This window comes from Lithobates pipiens, unplaced genomic scaffold, assembly GCF_037356315.1.
Source record: "Lithobates pipiens isolate NorthernLeopardFrog02 unplaced genomic scaffold, aLitPip1_a1.2 Scaffold_10, whole genome shotgun sequence".
NCBI classification, from domain to species: Eukaryota; Metazoa; Chordata; class Amphibia; order Anura; family Ranidae; genus Lithobates; species Lithobates pipiens.
In genome coordinates, this window is record NW_027507686.1 from 159,497,079 (window position 1) to 159,513,558 (window position 16,480).

Genomic DNA, 16,480 nt, shown 5'->3' on the forward strand with positions numbered 1-16,480 from the left:
GCATCTAATAGCGGTGTGCTGTGTTCTCCAGCCACTCTTACGGGTGCCATGGTGGTCACTAGGCATTAGTCTGTGCAAGCAAATGTGCTAGGCATATCCTGCAGACTATGCCAGATTGTGGGTGGCTCCACGAGGTTGGTACAGAATTTGGAAGAATGACACACAGAGTCCAGGAAAAGGTTGAACAGTTATTAAATTGATGAGTTGTAGGTGAAACAAATAACAAGGCAAACAACAATCTGCAATCACTAACACTAGTATTAAGGCTGTAGTAACTGTGACAGAACACTTGAGGTAATAGTTCTCATCTGCAAGTTAGCCACTTGCAAATTCACATCCATTCCAGCAGAGCAGTGGTATTTATTAACACTGCTCATACTAAATATAGCCACCAGAAGTCACTCAGTGTTGCAGTGTGCAATCGGACCACTGCTTCCCTGGTGACACCTACGAAATGTGCAGAAGAACAATGTTCCTCTATGCCTCCACTCCATCTGCACAGCAACACAGCAGAACCTGCCAAATAAGGAATTAACTACACCTGCATATATGTCTAGGAATTACCTGTCAATATAAGAAGCTGTTCTTTATTGTCAAAGTAAAAATGATTCAATTTGATTCTTAGTGCCAAGTAAAGAAATTGTTGTTTGCTCTCTTATCTCTGTACATATTTCTCACTGATACAAACTTGGTGTGACATTTAAATATGCTCATTTCAATACATTCCTTAACCATGGAATAGCTCTTCTGTCTGATAGGGATGGATCTGAAGCTTTTGCATCAAAAATAATAACAGATTTTGTTATTTGAATAGTTTCATAAGCGGATATGTCAAACAAATGTGATGGTTTGGTAGTTGCATAAGAAATAACTTGTTAGAATATTATTGTCTCTGTTTATTGAAGTACATTTGATTTAGTTATTTTCTGGGAATATTTGGCTAGATGTAGGTACTCCGAATTATTATTATTATTTTTATTTTATTGAAGAAATGGATTCTGGACAGCCGCACTCTGATAAAAGCCTTTATTGTAATGAATAGTCAATGTTCATGTGACAACAGAAGCAGGAAAAACAACTGACACATTTCACAATATCATTGTTGCTTAGCGAAAGCTATAACTAATCCTGGGGTCCTGCATGGCTCTGAAACATCGCTTTTATTTTTTGATACTATGTGATTAAATTTTGGACCCATTTTTGGAGATCCTGGTGTGCTGATGACATTTCCTTTTCATGATTGCATTCCGTTCCAGCCGATGGTCATTTCAGCACCCAATTTAAAATACAGCCGGAACGTGTGCGTTGGGAGTATTGCATTGGAGGTTCAGATGGAGGGACAAGGCGCCGGGGAGAGACAACAGATACCACACCGGAATATTATAGAGGATGCTACAGGACACGTGTGTATCTATATCATATCTATAAACAACAGAAAAAATTAACAGAAAAAGAAGGGGAACATTTTTGTTATGTAGATAAAGATTGTCACATACCTGTATGAGGAGCTCAAAATGATGAGCACAATTCCTTTCTAAGCACCCCTGAAGGTTGAGACAGGTACTGCTATAGCAAATGTAACGGTGCAGGTGTCAGGAAGCTGGAAGAGCAGACTCAAACTTAAGTATGCTTGTTTCAGGTAAGCAGAAGCACAGGGGTGAGGGCACTCAGACCAGTACAGAGCAGTGCCAGGTCACAAGCTGAGTTCAATAACAGCCAAGCAGGAAGGTATCAAATCATGAGCAGTATCAAGGTCAGAGACAACCAGAGGTTGGCAACCTGCAGGCAACAAGTTACAGAAGCAATAGGCAAAATCTTTGTCAAGACTCCAGGCTGAGGTTGGTAACACAGGAAGGAAGCAGACATACAGTACATAGCCATGGGTAATCCAGCAGTGGGTCAGACAAAAGCCAGGTCAGTATCAGAGACCAGCAGATTCAGGATTAAAGATAACAGAGATACAAGCTGAAAGACTATTACAGCAATGATCCCATGCAGGACCCAGGTTTAGATAGACATCTAGCTGCCAGGATCTGTGGTGGACATACCCATGCATCCACGTACATGCCGTGTGCATGAACACAAGCGTTATGGCTGGTATTATCTCTCTGATTGCTAACATGATATTCCTGACACTGTTAATTATTTATAGGTGTAGGAAGGGAAATAGGAGATCTAAAGTTACATTTTTACTTTAGTTCCACTTTATTCATGTTCCTTTTATTTTCACTTGGTGCGTCAGTAACAATTTTGACAATGCTTACTGTATGTATCGAAGGAGCAGCGTTGTCACCCCTGGACAATAAGTGTGTTGGGACTACATAACACATCTTTATCACATTATCTCCACAATATAGGGGAGGGATGTTCTATGAGACCAATGTTTTGAGATTTCAGTGCAACATTGTCAGATAGTGTGTAGGCAGGTGCAGATTCTCCTCCAGCCTGTAGGTGGCACTGTGCCATTGTTACAGATGGAGTGGAGTCTGATAGAGAAATTGGCCCCTGGAGTCTGCCAAGATCTCAGAGAGGTCAGCCGTCTGATTGGATGCTGTAATCTCTCGAGTTCTCCAGCAGCCAACAGGTGCGGGGTTCTATAAGGGTGACCGGTCATTTGGGCATGCCTGGAGTGAGTGCTAGGTCAGGGACAGAGACCCGACTGGTGAGGAAAAGTGCATAACTGGTGAGTAGGGTCAGCTCTGGAACAAAGCCTGGAAAGAGGAAGCATCACGCTATCTGGACCAGTAACGTGGGGCTCTTCCCAGCAGCATCATAGTGCCATTCCGGTACACCACATACTGCCTTTCTCAGCTAAGCACATCCTCCTACCTGCATGTCTGAGCTAAGGGCAAATGGATTCCAGGAAGTAAATGCAACATGAATTATCTGACCTTACTCAAGATAGCTAAAAAGCTAGGACTGCTAGAGGGAGTGTTTTTCATAGTAATTTCAAAACAAAATAGAGCATGGAGACATAGATAGATGGGTGAGTTTGCTTGGAATATTAAAACAGAATTAAATAGCATTTCAGTCTCTAGTACTGAGAAACAGTTCCACTTTAACCTCTTGCCTACCATTTAACGCATATATACATCCATAGACTTTGTACTGAGAATATGTTCGCTGTGTGCTCCCAGCAGACCTCTGGTTGTGGCCAGGAGCCTGCATGAGCTCTAGATCATATGACCACTGTGACAGCCCCCTGGTTTTAAGACCCAGCTGAAGGGCTACTGGGAGGACCACCCCCAAAGTGTTTTTTTTTTCTTCTTTTATAAATTCTTTATTTAAAGCAACAGATTAAAAACAGAATCATGAATTTTCATGCACCTTAACAAATAATAAATCCACAAATTCTCGAATTACCCTTATGCATTACAAATCTTAAACTTTTGGTCTAATGAACAAATAGTGCATACCCAAAGAGAAAGTTATTGTGTTTACATGCTGCATCAGTAAAAAAAAGTCAGTATAAGACATAATCATGTCATTCAGAAATAATCTATATAATACCAATAATACATGTAAAAAACAAATAAACAACAAGAATAGAAAAAGATAGCAAGAAAAAAGAAAAAGAGAAAAAAGAGAGAATTTTAGCTTGCACATGTTTGGATGATAAAATCAGCAGAGTTTCCACTCATTTCAGATCTACTCCTTAGATTTAAAGCAACTCAACTTCCACGTGCACTTGTAGTGCAAAGTGGATTTGCCTTTCGTAAATAACCCCCAATGTTTTATTAAAATTGGCTTCCTGTGCTATTTATTGATGCAGGTAGTTACTCCATACGCATTGTATCATTCGCTGCTCGAGTCCATTGTTTTACAGTAGGAGGAGAAGAGGATTTCCAAGTACCGGTATGCAGGCCCCAGCCACGTTTAAAAGATGTCTCACCACATATTGGCAATATCTACTCTTAGAAAGAGGGCTAAGATGTAGCAAGCAAGCTTCTGGATCTTGATCAAGAGTGAGGTCAAAGACGTCTTTAATTAGGGCACAAACATCTTGCCAATACAAATGAATTCAACGCCAAAAAATATGAAAAAAGTGTTCACCTTTCTTCCTCACAATGCCAGCAAATAGACACAACATTTGGGAACATGCAGTGTAATTTCTCTGGAGATCTATACCATCTAGTCAAAAGCTTATATCCTGGTTCCTGCAGTCCCAATGATATAGATGTATAAAATTATATATTAAATATCTTTATTCTGCTGATAATGTTATATTCAGATATTTTTCCCATGAAGCAATGAAGGGGGAATATAAGAATCCAGAGGTGCAATTAATACAGCATATGCTCTTGAGAGACCCCCTTCGTATAGGTTGACCATCTGTGCACAATCGCTCACAAGTGGTAAGTGTCTCCAAGCCCACAGGCAGCTACACAAGATAATGCCGTAATTGAATTGCTTGCCATCTTGGAAGAGGGGGTGTAAGCATGGATTGTATATCTGCTTTAGACTTCCAGTCATTTGAATCTCTAAACTCCTTTAGTCTGAGCTCATTTGCTTCTATAAATTGGTGAAGTCTAGGGCCGGATAGCCCCATAAAATCTGGATTTCCAATCACCGGCATCATGATGATTGTGATGTCATTGTGGAGTTTACCACCCCAGGTTTAATCATATAAGCTATTTTATGAGTCCCAGGTTATGGAGCCATGGAAGAACCTTAACCACTTGCCTACCGTGCACTTACACACCCTTCCTGCCCAGGTCCTTTTTCAGCTTTCAGCGCTGTCACACTTTGAATGACAATTGCGCGGTCATGCAACACTGTACCCAAACATGTTTTTTTATAATTTTCTTCACACAAATAGAGCTTCCTTTTGGTGGTATTTAATCACTTCTGGGTTTTTTATTTTTTTCCAAAAAAAAGACCAAATTCTTTTTTCACTTATTTTCTGTCAGTAAATTTTGTAACTAAGTAATTTTTCGCCTTCACTGATGTGCGCTGATGAGGCAGCACTGATGGGCACTGATAGGCTGAACTGGTTGGCATTGATGAGGTGGCACTTATGGGCACTGATGAGGCGGCACTTATGGGTAATGATTAGATGGCACTGATGAGGAGGCACTAATATGCCACACTTATGGGCAGTGATAGGTGGCACTTATATGTGGCACTGATGAGCTCTGTTAGGTGGCACTGATGGGCACTGATAGGCGGCACTGGTGGGAACTGATAGGCAGCACTGGTGGGCCCTATAGGCAGCACTAGTGGGCACTGATAGGTGACACTGGTGGGCACTGATAAGTGTAATGGATAGGCAATACTGATGGACACTAATGGGCATTGATTGGCAGCACTGATAGGTGGCACTGATTGCAGTGGTGGGCACTGATTGCTGCCACTTGTGGGCACTGATCGCTGGCATTGGTGGGCACTGATTTATTACACAGTTTTTAACTATTCAGTGCCCTGATTACATTTCTAAATGTCCCCCTGTGAGGAGATGCCACTGATCAGCTCTCCTCTCCTCACACTCTGTCAGTATGAGGCAAGGAGCGCACTTCCTTGTTTACATGTGACCTGCTGTGATTGGACACAGCTGATCACATGTTTAAAGAGCTGCGGATGCGGCTCTTTCCACAGATTGGGGTTGCGCCGTGTCCTGGAAACATGGCGTGGCCGCCTCGCTGCACGCCCCCATGGTCGCACGAGAGCGGCCATTCTGGAACATCATCATATGATGGCATCCCAGAACAAGAGCCGCACCGCCTCGCCGTCATTTGACAGTGGTCAGGCTGCAACCAATTAAAGCGATATTAAAGTCTTGTTTTTTTGTTTAAAAATAACAAACATGTTATACTTACCTGCACTGTGCAGTGGCTTTGCACAGGGCAGCCCAGATCTTCCTCCTTTCAGGTCCCTCGCCAGTGCTCCTGGCCCCTCCCTCCTGCCGAGTGCCCACACAGTAAGCAGCTTGCTATGGGGGCACCTGATCCGAGCCGCTGCTCTGTGTGTCCATTCAGACATGGAGCCGCGGCTCGTCCCCACCCCTCTCTCGCCTCATTGGCTCACTGACTTTGATTGACAGCAGCGGGAGCCAATGGCGCCCACTGCTGTGTCTCAGCCAATGAGGGGGAGAGTACCGGACAGCCTAGTTTCTCGTATAACATCACTGGATCACCATGGGGCTCAGGTAAATATTAAGGGTCTGAGGGGGCTGCTGCACACAGAAGGCATTTAATCTTAATGCATAGAATATATTAAGATGAAAAATCTTCTGTTTTAGAACCACTTTAAAAAAAAAAGAGAAATAGAATGTTCAAATGATATCCACCCCCAAAGTGTTTACATTTTTCTTGGAGGGCAGGGAGGTAAAGCAGTTCAATGTTTTTCTTATTTAATTCCCATAGATTAGCAGCAGAAACAATCTGCTTATTATATTGATATTGCTCACACACCAGCTATAAAAATTGTATTACTGGTCCACGTGTGTCATTTATAGTTATAGCTCATGCCAAGGGATGAGGCGAACAGATCTGAGGCTGCAGATGATGATAATAGTGACAATAACTTCTGGTGCGTAATCCATTTTATATCTTTTTACAGCTTTTTTCCTTAACAACACATATGACAAAGTGGTAGTTTTGCTACTTAAAAACATCACATAGCATAATGTGGAATATTCCTTGAAATAAGCTCAAAGGTTTAGGTGGCTTATCATGTGTTCATTTAAAATAGAAAATTTTTCTTTTCAGAAAAATCCTTAATTTTCATATACAGAACACGTATGTATCTATAAGAAAATGTGCTGCTGTGTGAACGTCACAAGCATTCCTACAGTAGTCACAAATTAACCACTTGACAATGACAATTACTCAGTCATACACCCTAATGAAATTGTTGTCCTTTTTTTCACACAAATAGAGCTTTCTTTTGGTGGTATTTAATCACCGCTGGGTTTTTTATTTTTTGAGCTATTAATCAAAAAAGACTGAAAATTCGGTAAAAAAAAAAATTATTTGTTTCTTTTAAAAATTTATTGCAGAGTATTGGTAGAGTATTGGCAGAGTATTGGCAAGTATTGGCAGAGTATTGGCAGATTACTGCAGAGTATTGCATAGTGCTGCAGAGTATTGCAGTGTTGCAGAGTATTGCACAGTGTTGCAGAGTATTGGCAGATTATTTTGCAGTGTTGCAGAGTATTGCACAGTATTGTAGAGTATGGGGAGAGTATTGGCAGAATGTTGCAGAGTATGGGTAGAGTATGGGCAGAGGATTGTCACTGAGCAGCGCTGTGATCGCTCCATCACTTGACGGAGCGATCACGTGGTAAACGGCCGCGATGCGCGCAGCAAGATTCTGAGAGGATGTCCATGGATGCCCTCCCAGAATAAGCCGACCGCACTGTAGCTGTCTTTCGGCTATGGCCCGGTCGGCATGTGATCAAGCCTGTATTTTGTCTAATATGTTTATTTCCTAGTGGCAATAATGTGGTATTTTCCTGATTGAGGTATTTCAGGAAAATGCTGTATTATTGACACTAGGTTCAGCTGAAAGCTTGTGACATTCGTAAAGATTTTTTTTTTTTAATAAATAAACCCCTATAGACCCCTATTTGCTATAAATAAGGAATTACCTGTGTAGCACTGCCCCCCGGGGGTTGCTTAATAATGCATGTTCTCTTGTGCCACCATGACCCTGTGAACTGTCCAGCCCCTCTGACACTCTAGGTTCAGACATGTTGTGTATATCTTTAAATGACACACAGACACAAAGTGAATAGTTTCAACTCTCTCTGTCTTTACTTATTTGAGATGAGAGGTTTAAATAAGAATTATTCAGCCAAATCCTGGGTTCAGCGAAGAGTAGGTTGAAATAACACTTGTAGCAATAACGATTAGCAATGACACATGAATGACAAAAATATACACAATCACTATGGGATATTATATGAAAGCTATCAATGGATATAAGAAGATGTGTCTACTTTAAAGGAGAACCCTGAGTTGACCTATAATACCTTTATCCTATTGAGAGATAGTATACTATATTGACCAGTAAAGTGTCCCCTTTAAAAGTACTAACAACTAGTGTTGCCACCTCATCCCTTTAAAACCCAACACATATTATTTACACATGTTCTGTGGCTGATTATGGTGGTAATTAAACTCACTTGTTGCCTTATCTGCATTAAATTAGCCTTAAAACCTATGCAATTCATATGTGTTTGGTTTTAAAGGAATGAGATGACAAACCTACTACAACACTGTCCTAAAAGCAAGGCCTTGCACTGTCTTCACCGGCAACATTGGAGCTCATAGAACAAACATTCCTGACTACTGCAAAGTGATGATGAACAATGCAAGATAGCAAATCCCAGTTGGTAGCAATAGTATTTGTAATCCAACCGAATGTCACATGTGCACTCATAGACCACAAAGCCTCCCAATAGGACTGAAAAATGATGAGATCATATAAAGAAAACTATTAACAAAATAATAGTCAGACTCAATACCTGTTGGTTGAATAGGTTGTGCCCTTTATTATAGGATTAACAATTAAATTAATCACTAAGATTAAATTTAATAAATAATACTCTTATAATAATAATAATAATATAATACAAAATATTATTTAGCATAACTTAATAGTTCAGCTGTATAAGCTCAAGCTAATACTTAAAACAACATATATTTCCCCATATATCAATGGGATAGCAAAACAAAAAGACCTCCACAACTAAAGAACAAACACCTCATAAACAGGGCCATGACAGGGAGGGGAAGGGTGGGACAAGCTTCTTTTTAGCTGTCTTCTTTCTTCTGGCAGTTGTAGTGACGCATCCTTTTATAGGTACCTGCTCGTGCCAGAGGACCGTTTTTTGATAACTTAATTTTTTTAACCAATCTTAGGTAAGTATTAAATTTTTATTTTAATTATTAAACTTTACTATAAACAAACTTAGTCTCCTCATGATCCCATATGTGGTGGGAGCAGGGACATTTTATGCCCCATCCCCCACTATTATGGGATCATATAAAGAACTATTAACAAAATAATAGTCAGACTCAATACCTGTTGGTTGAATAGGCCATGCTCTTTATTATAGGTTTAATAATTAAATTAATCATTAAGATTAAATTGAATAAATAATACAAAATATTATTTAGCATAATTTAATAGCTCATCTGTATAAGCTCAAGCTAATAATTAAAACAACATATATTTCCCCACACGCCAGGCTTGAACTAACAAGACTGGCACAGCCCACAAGCAACAGCCAACTCAACACAGGATTGGATGTCCATATTAAAGCTATCTAAAGCAATATCTGAAAGATGAACCTGATCAGGTCTTTATAGACCTGGTAAGCCAACTTCAAGTTCAAAATATCGGAAAGAAAATCCTTTAATTATAGGCATAAATTTCATCAATGATCTATTAATACGTTTCCGAATTCTATCAAACTATTTTCTGCAGATACCAACCAAATTAACTGAGGAACAATTTCAGAAAAAATAAAAACAGTATCAGGTAACATAGCATGAAAACAGGACAAATCCAATTGCATTTGAGCCAACAAACCCAAAGTCTTACAATGACCAATATCATTACCAGAAAGATGCAAAAAAATAAGTAGAAAAGAAAAAGTGTCATGTAATTCCGTCCATTTCATATCACGCTTTCCGAACCAATGCATGGCATATCGATCAGAAGTTAAACCCCGATTGGAACCATAAACTCTCCCTTCCGCATGTTTCTTAGCCCAAAAAACAAAGGAATGGCCGACAATCCAAACATTACAGAGGCCATCTGAAATTAAAATGAAAAATTACACCGCACATAAGACCTAAAACAATTTGATTTCCATCTACCAATGTTCTTAATAATATCTTCATTAAAACCAAGCATGGCCGCTTCAGTGGCTGCTCCAATTCTAAAAGAATGTGATGTCATTTTCAAATTATCTAATTATAATCTAACCAAACACTTCTTCAAGACAGCCGAAAACTGGTATACCCTCACCGGATTCCCATCCAAATGAATGAGAAAATGTTGTGAAAAAGATGGCCGAAAGGTCAAATAACATTGCAGAAGAGTGAACACACAAAAAGGTGAACCCAAATTTTTTCTCAAAGTGATCCATATGCCATGACCGAATGGATCAGTCTTACTCTTGCGCAACAAAATCTGAACACAATCCAGCTTCAACACAACATCAGGGAACAAAAGACCTGAACCATCCTTTTTATTACGTGGAAGCAACTCCAAAACCCGGAATGCCCCAAAAAAAAAAAGGTAAAAGGTAACTCGAAACAACAACGCCTCATACCGTGAAATACAAACATCAGCAGTAGCGTTCTCAATAGAAGCCAACAGATCGCTAGAAATAGGCAATCTGGAGTCAGGAACCTTTACACGTTTGAGGTATCCCTTTAAAGCACTCTTTACAGTAAAGAACTGCATGCAAGAACCAAAACCAGATAAACGAGCGAAAAAAGAAACACCAGCCAAAATCTTCACAATATAAGAATAAGAATTAGACATAAGTTGGCAAAGGAAAGATATAATCAAGACTTCTGAGAAAGAAGCTTGTTCGAAACCAGAAGACACCAAAAAGGAATTCCATAATGACCACGCTGCTAAGTAAGACGTCCATGTGGCAGGAGCTATGACGCTCGAAGAGGGTCTAAACAAGGTCCCATAAATGTTGTGATGTAGATCCGCGTCTGGTACCAACTCCCTGAATTCGGCAATCTGCAAACGGGACAAGCGGTCCCAAGCGGTCAGCAAGGACATTTTCAACACCAGGTACAAAACGTGCTTTAAGCCATATATTCAAAGATAAACACTTAAATACAATTTGCCGCAATATAGTAATAACCGGTAAAGATTTTGATGATAGACAGTTTACAGCAAATACCACATCCTTGTTGTCCAAATGAAGTAAAATTCTCTGATTCATAAAGTGCAAAGTAACCAATACTGGAAAAAGAACAATATTAGATGTCAAACCTGAAACTCTCCATCTATCAGGCCAAACTTCAGCCAACCAATGACCTCTCCAAAAAGCTCCATAGCCGGAAGAACCGGCAGCATCGGTATACAAATCAGTCGATGAAGCGGAACAAAATGGAGATTGCCAAATGGCACAACCATTAAAGTCCCTTAAAAATCGACACCATATAATCAAATCTTCTTTAACCACTTTCAGACCGGACCATTTTGCTGGTCAAAGACCAGACCACTTTTTGCGATTCGGCACTGCGTCGCTTTAACAAACAAAATTGACATCTTTTTTTTCCCACAAATAGAGCTTTCTTTTGGTGGTATTTGATCACCCCTGCGGTTTTTATTTTTTGCGCTATAAACAAAAATAAAGCGACAATTTTGAAAAAAACGCATTATTTTTTACTTTTTGTTATAATAAATATCCCCCAAAAATATATAAAAAAACATTTTTTCCCTCAGTTTAGGCCGATACGTATTCTTCTACATATTTTTTGGTAAAAAAAATCGCAATAAGCGATTATTGATTGGTTTGCGCAAAAGTTATAGCGTTTACAAAATAGGGATAGTTTTATAGCATTTTTATTAATAATTTTTTATTATTTTTTTTTTTTACTAGTAATGGCGGCGATCAGCGATTTTTATTGTGACTGTGACATTGTGGGGGACCCATCGGACATTTTTGACACATTTTTGGGACCATTGTCATTTATACAGTAATCACTGCTATATAAATGCAGTGATTCCTGTGTAAATGACACTGGCAGTGAAGGGGTTAACCAGTGGGTGGCAGTGTAGGGGTTAAGTGTTCCTAGGGGTGTGTTACTAACTGTGGGGGGGTTGGGCTTTCATTTAGTGAACACTGATCTCTGCTCCAATCACATGGAGCAGAGATCAGCGTCACTAGTTGCTAGGCAGAATGGAGAAATGTTGTTTACAACGGCATTTCTTCATTCGGCCGCTCCGTGAGACGATCGCGGGGATGCCCGCGGCGATCGAGTCCACGGGTCCCGTGACCGGTCTCACGGGGGTCCCGACCAGCGCGTGCCGATTTAAAGGGACGTACATGTACGCCCATTTGCCTGCCCGTGCCATTCTGTCGACGTACATCGTCGTGCTCTGGTCGGCAAGTGGTTAATATCACTCATAATTCTGACAAAATGAACCAGAGAAGACAAGCCCGAAATAGCTCTGTAGAGACGCTTGGAAAAAAATCCAATAGACCCAGTAATGATTGTAAATTTTTTAACCTAACCTTACTCCTAGATAATACAAAATCCAACAATTCTAGCATGTGTACGATCTTATTCAAAAGCAAACGGAATTCCATCAAAATAGTGTCAATCTGTATCCCTAAAAATTCAAGACATGATGTCGGATAAACAGACTTTTCGGGAGCCAAAGAAATGCCGAATTCTCGACACACAATCTTGAATACTGTAAAAAGATGCAAACAATCAGTAGAGCCTGCCTTTCCAATAAATAAAAAATCGTCAAGATAATGAATCAAATTATCAGCACGATGACCCACAACCCATTCAACAAAAGACGAAAAAAGTTCAAAATAATGGCAGGAAAGGGAGCATATGAGAGCCCTGCGGTTCTTGCACCTCAACAACAGCAGGAGAACGGGGTCGGGTACGCCTGACCTTGGTAGGCACCACGACTCTGTCATCAGAGCTATCTGTCTACTCCCTGGCGGTGAGAACGCGCCCCATACGCTTCGTGCAGCAGTGCCATTGTCCCCCCATATATGTACGCAAGCCAGTCATGAACCAGTTAAACACACCATAGGTAGACGATATAATCAAAGAGCATTGCAAACTACATCAGAATATGGCACAAGCTTGCTATAATTTGCCTGTATGTGGCATGTAAAATTGTATCCATTCACTGTAGGAGACTAGCATTTATGTTCAAAGGTTGAAAATTTTCTTGTGCTTGAACAAATTGAACAAATGATTGGCCAATGGCTGTTATAATAATCTGTCACACACCACGCTATACGGCTGATGTATAAAGTTTAGGGTAAAGAAAAATGAAAGAAAAGGGACTTATGATTTACAGTAATTAGCTTCCTTGTATAACCTGGACTTCAGTTGACAAGGAACTTCTTTCTTTGTTGCTGCTGTATTATCCTTCTGCAGTGTGGACATGTTTAAACTGAATATTCAATAATGCAGAAGTGGAGCAGCCTTCTTTAGGGCGATCCACTTTACAATGCTCATAAATGGAGTGTCTCCAGTGCAGGAAGCAGCCATCATTTCTGGGTCTGAGTTCATCCTGGAAGGATGGTGATTGGCGGCTGCTACAAAGCAAGGAGAGGAAAGTCTGTAGGCTGCTGAGAAAAGGAAAGAGGTCAGTCTGCAAGAAAAGAGGTGAGAAAAAGAAACTACTGGCTGGACAAAGAGATTGGACAACTGGCTGAATGGAACCCTGCCATAATTGACCACAACTGGAAGAAACCTCAGAGAGACTGCTCATTGCACAGGACCTTTCCTCAGAGATGGGAATATTCTCCCTGGGAAGGTATGATGTGTGATTTGGATGCCTGGTGAAATTAGACTGTACTACAGAGCACTCCCACCACTTTTAAGGAAGGAAGAGAAGGTCTGTCTCAGCAGGAGTGAAAGAGAGAAATCACAGAAACTCCTATTTCTGCCTGAGGACTTGAGCTGAATTAGAGCACCAGAAACCCAGAAGAGGGAGTCCTGGGTCTGGTAAGAGGATTACATTGTGCAAGTCTGCTGTCTGCTGGGAACTGCTGTGCTTTTGCTTTTTTCAAGGGTCCCAACTTTTCTAGTCAATGTTTTTATTTCTTTTTCATAATTCACTGGCCAATGGGGTTAAACTGGGACTGCTATATCACGTTAGGACTACTTATACTGTTACTAGGTAAAAGCAATTCAGTTTTATTAATTTCTCTAAGTCAAAACACTGCAGGTGTTTAACCACATCTCTCAAAGTAATTTTATTGTCTTATTGAATATTTGTATAAGTACACTTTCTAATCCTCTCTTCATATAGGCTAAACTCTGAAATACCTCAAGGTGTGTTGGTAACTACTAGATGAGCAAGGTATGTCACCTTTAGGTGTGCATCCAAATCAAAAGACACTTCAGCGGCTCTTCCGGGGGGTAGTGCTACACTTGTTTCAATGCCTCAGTGCAACTTAATAGGGCATTATACACCAGCAGTTTCCAACCTTTTTTGGCATCAGGGACAGCTTTTGGTGTAGCCAATTTTTCCAGGGACAGGGTAGTCTTACAACCCCCCTGCACTGCACTGTGATATAAAGGGGACTGCACTGTAATGATTACAGAGCCTCTTAACAGTACACTCCCCTTTACATCACAATGCCACTTGCAGTTGTGAGGCCCCCATCGCAGTGCCCCTTGCAGTCATTGCAGCCATGCCCCCCACATCACAGTGCCCTTTGCAGTCATTGCCCCATCACAGACCTCTTTGAAGTCAGTCATGGCCCCCATCACAGTCATCCTTGCAGCTTGCAGTCATGGCGCTCCATCACAGTCCTACTTGTAGTCATGGTGCTCCATCACAGTCCTCCTTGTAGTCATGCCCCCAATCACAGTCCTCCATGCAGTCATGGCCTCCCACATCACAGTCCTCCATGCATTCATTAGCTCCCATCTCAGTGTTCCCTGCAGTCATGGCAACCCATCACAGTCCTCCCTGCATTCCTAGTGTCCCATCACAGTCCTCCATGCAGTCATGGCCTCCCCCATCACAGTCCTCCATGCAGTCATTAGCACTATCGCAGTCTTCCCTACAGTCATGGCCCCCCATCACAGTCCTCCCTGCATTCCTAGTCTCCCATCACAGTCCTCCTGGCAGTCATCGCCTCCCATCACAGTCCCCCTGCTTGTCATGGCTCCCAATCACAGTCCTTCCTGCAATCATGGCTCTCCATCACAGTCCTCACTACAGCAGGGCAGAGACAGCTAACAGCCTGTGTCGATTCTCTTATGTGTCCCTACCAGCTGCCGATGTCAGCATTTAAGCAGAGCAGGGGGTGGGAGCGGCGGCAGATTGGGACAGAGAGCAAGAGCTGCCAAACTTATCATATTAACAAGCTGGTGATGACCCGCTTGTTATTATGAAAAGTCTCCCACTCTCTGCCCCAATCTGCAGCCGCTTCCGCCCCCGGCTCTGCTAATAGGCTGACATCGGCGGCTGGTTGGTAGACATGAGAGAATAGACACAGGCTGCTAAATGGCCAGCGGTCTGTGATAGGACTCACCACTGTGTGACGGTGGCCTGGTGAACAACAGACCAAGGACATGGGCACAGGGGATGGGGACCCCTGCTATAGACCATAATTCTGCTTTTTTTCCAATTTTCTCTGTTTCAATATTTTACCTTAGCCTGTATGTGAAGAGGCTGGAAAAGTCAAATCCAGTATTGTCATTCGGGTATGTAAGTGATTCTATGAATATTTATTAAAACAAGGAATATATTATATAAATTACCTTTTAAAAGCCCAGTGTGAAAGATAGCTGCACAATATACATTAATATACACAGTATACAAATACGTCCTTTCTAAATTGTTTTCAGATGCAGGTTAACACAAAAATAATAGTTTATTTTCTTTTAGAATACATAAGCTTGAGTAAGGCAAATGTTTAAAGAATAACTGAATGCTGTGAATAAATGTCTAATCAGCTCCAACCTTTCCTCTACAGAGGCCCGTGTTACATAATTCTCAAATTACCCCAATAGCCAACAATCCAAAAGCCCTGTTTTGCTCATATAAATAAAACATGCATATGAATACATATTTACTAATAGTGGATGAAAAGAGAATTGACTGTTCTATAGACATATCAGAATATTTTAATGCTAGGAACAGTATATTCTACATAATAGACCAATACCTCATGCCTGTGTAAATAAAATACTTTAACAATTTTATAACCTAATTTGTGATCCTGTGTGATAAATGTAAACCCAGGTTCATTTTTCGGTCAAATGTTGTAGGGTAAGGTACCACACAGGTACAGTGCCATCACGGGTATGTTTTTCATTGCCTAGAAGTATATACTGATCACCTCCAGTCTCTTGGACTTGGCTTTCTACACGTCAATGTACACAGGTCCTCGCATTTGTTCTGGTTCTGGAAAATATCCACTGTGGGCACTTATAAATATCAACATATTGTTACCTTTCACAGGGGAACTCCAAACAGGTCCAGTGCTGTGTGTAGATGATGTATGTTCCACCAGCAAGTATAAATAACTGTATGCAACTATTAATAATTTATGGGAATATAGAACACTGGATTTTATCTCATAAGACCCCATTAAAGCATACCCATTGATGTATGAATATGTTATCAGGCTTTGCAAAAAAACAAAATGCCCAAGTACTTATTTTGCAATACTTATTGGGGTATTAGCTTGTATTAGGCACATTGACATTACAACTAAATAAAGCACCCAATTAATAACATATTTTACTTTCGTTTGGTACTCTAAATTTTCTTGATTGCAGTTTTT

General features: G+C 40.7%; 1 long non-coding RNA gene across 1 annotated transcript; it reads right to left on the minus strand.

The window, feature by feature from the left end:
• Nucleotides 1–1,011: 1,011 nt before the first annotated feature.
• LOC143942189 (uncharacterized) lies at nt 1,012–2,074 on the minus strand. Its single transcript, XR_013264729.1, has 2 exons — nt 1,497–2,074; nt 1,012–1,422 (listed from the first exon to the last, which is right to left on the minus strand). It is a non-coding gene; the product is annotated as an uncharacterized LOC143942189 (long non-coding RNA).
• Nucleotides 2,075–16,480: the final 14,406 nt, after the last annotated feature.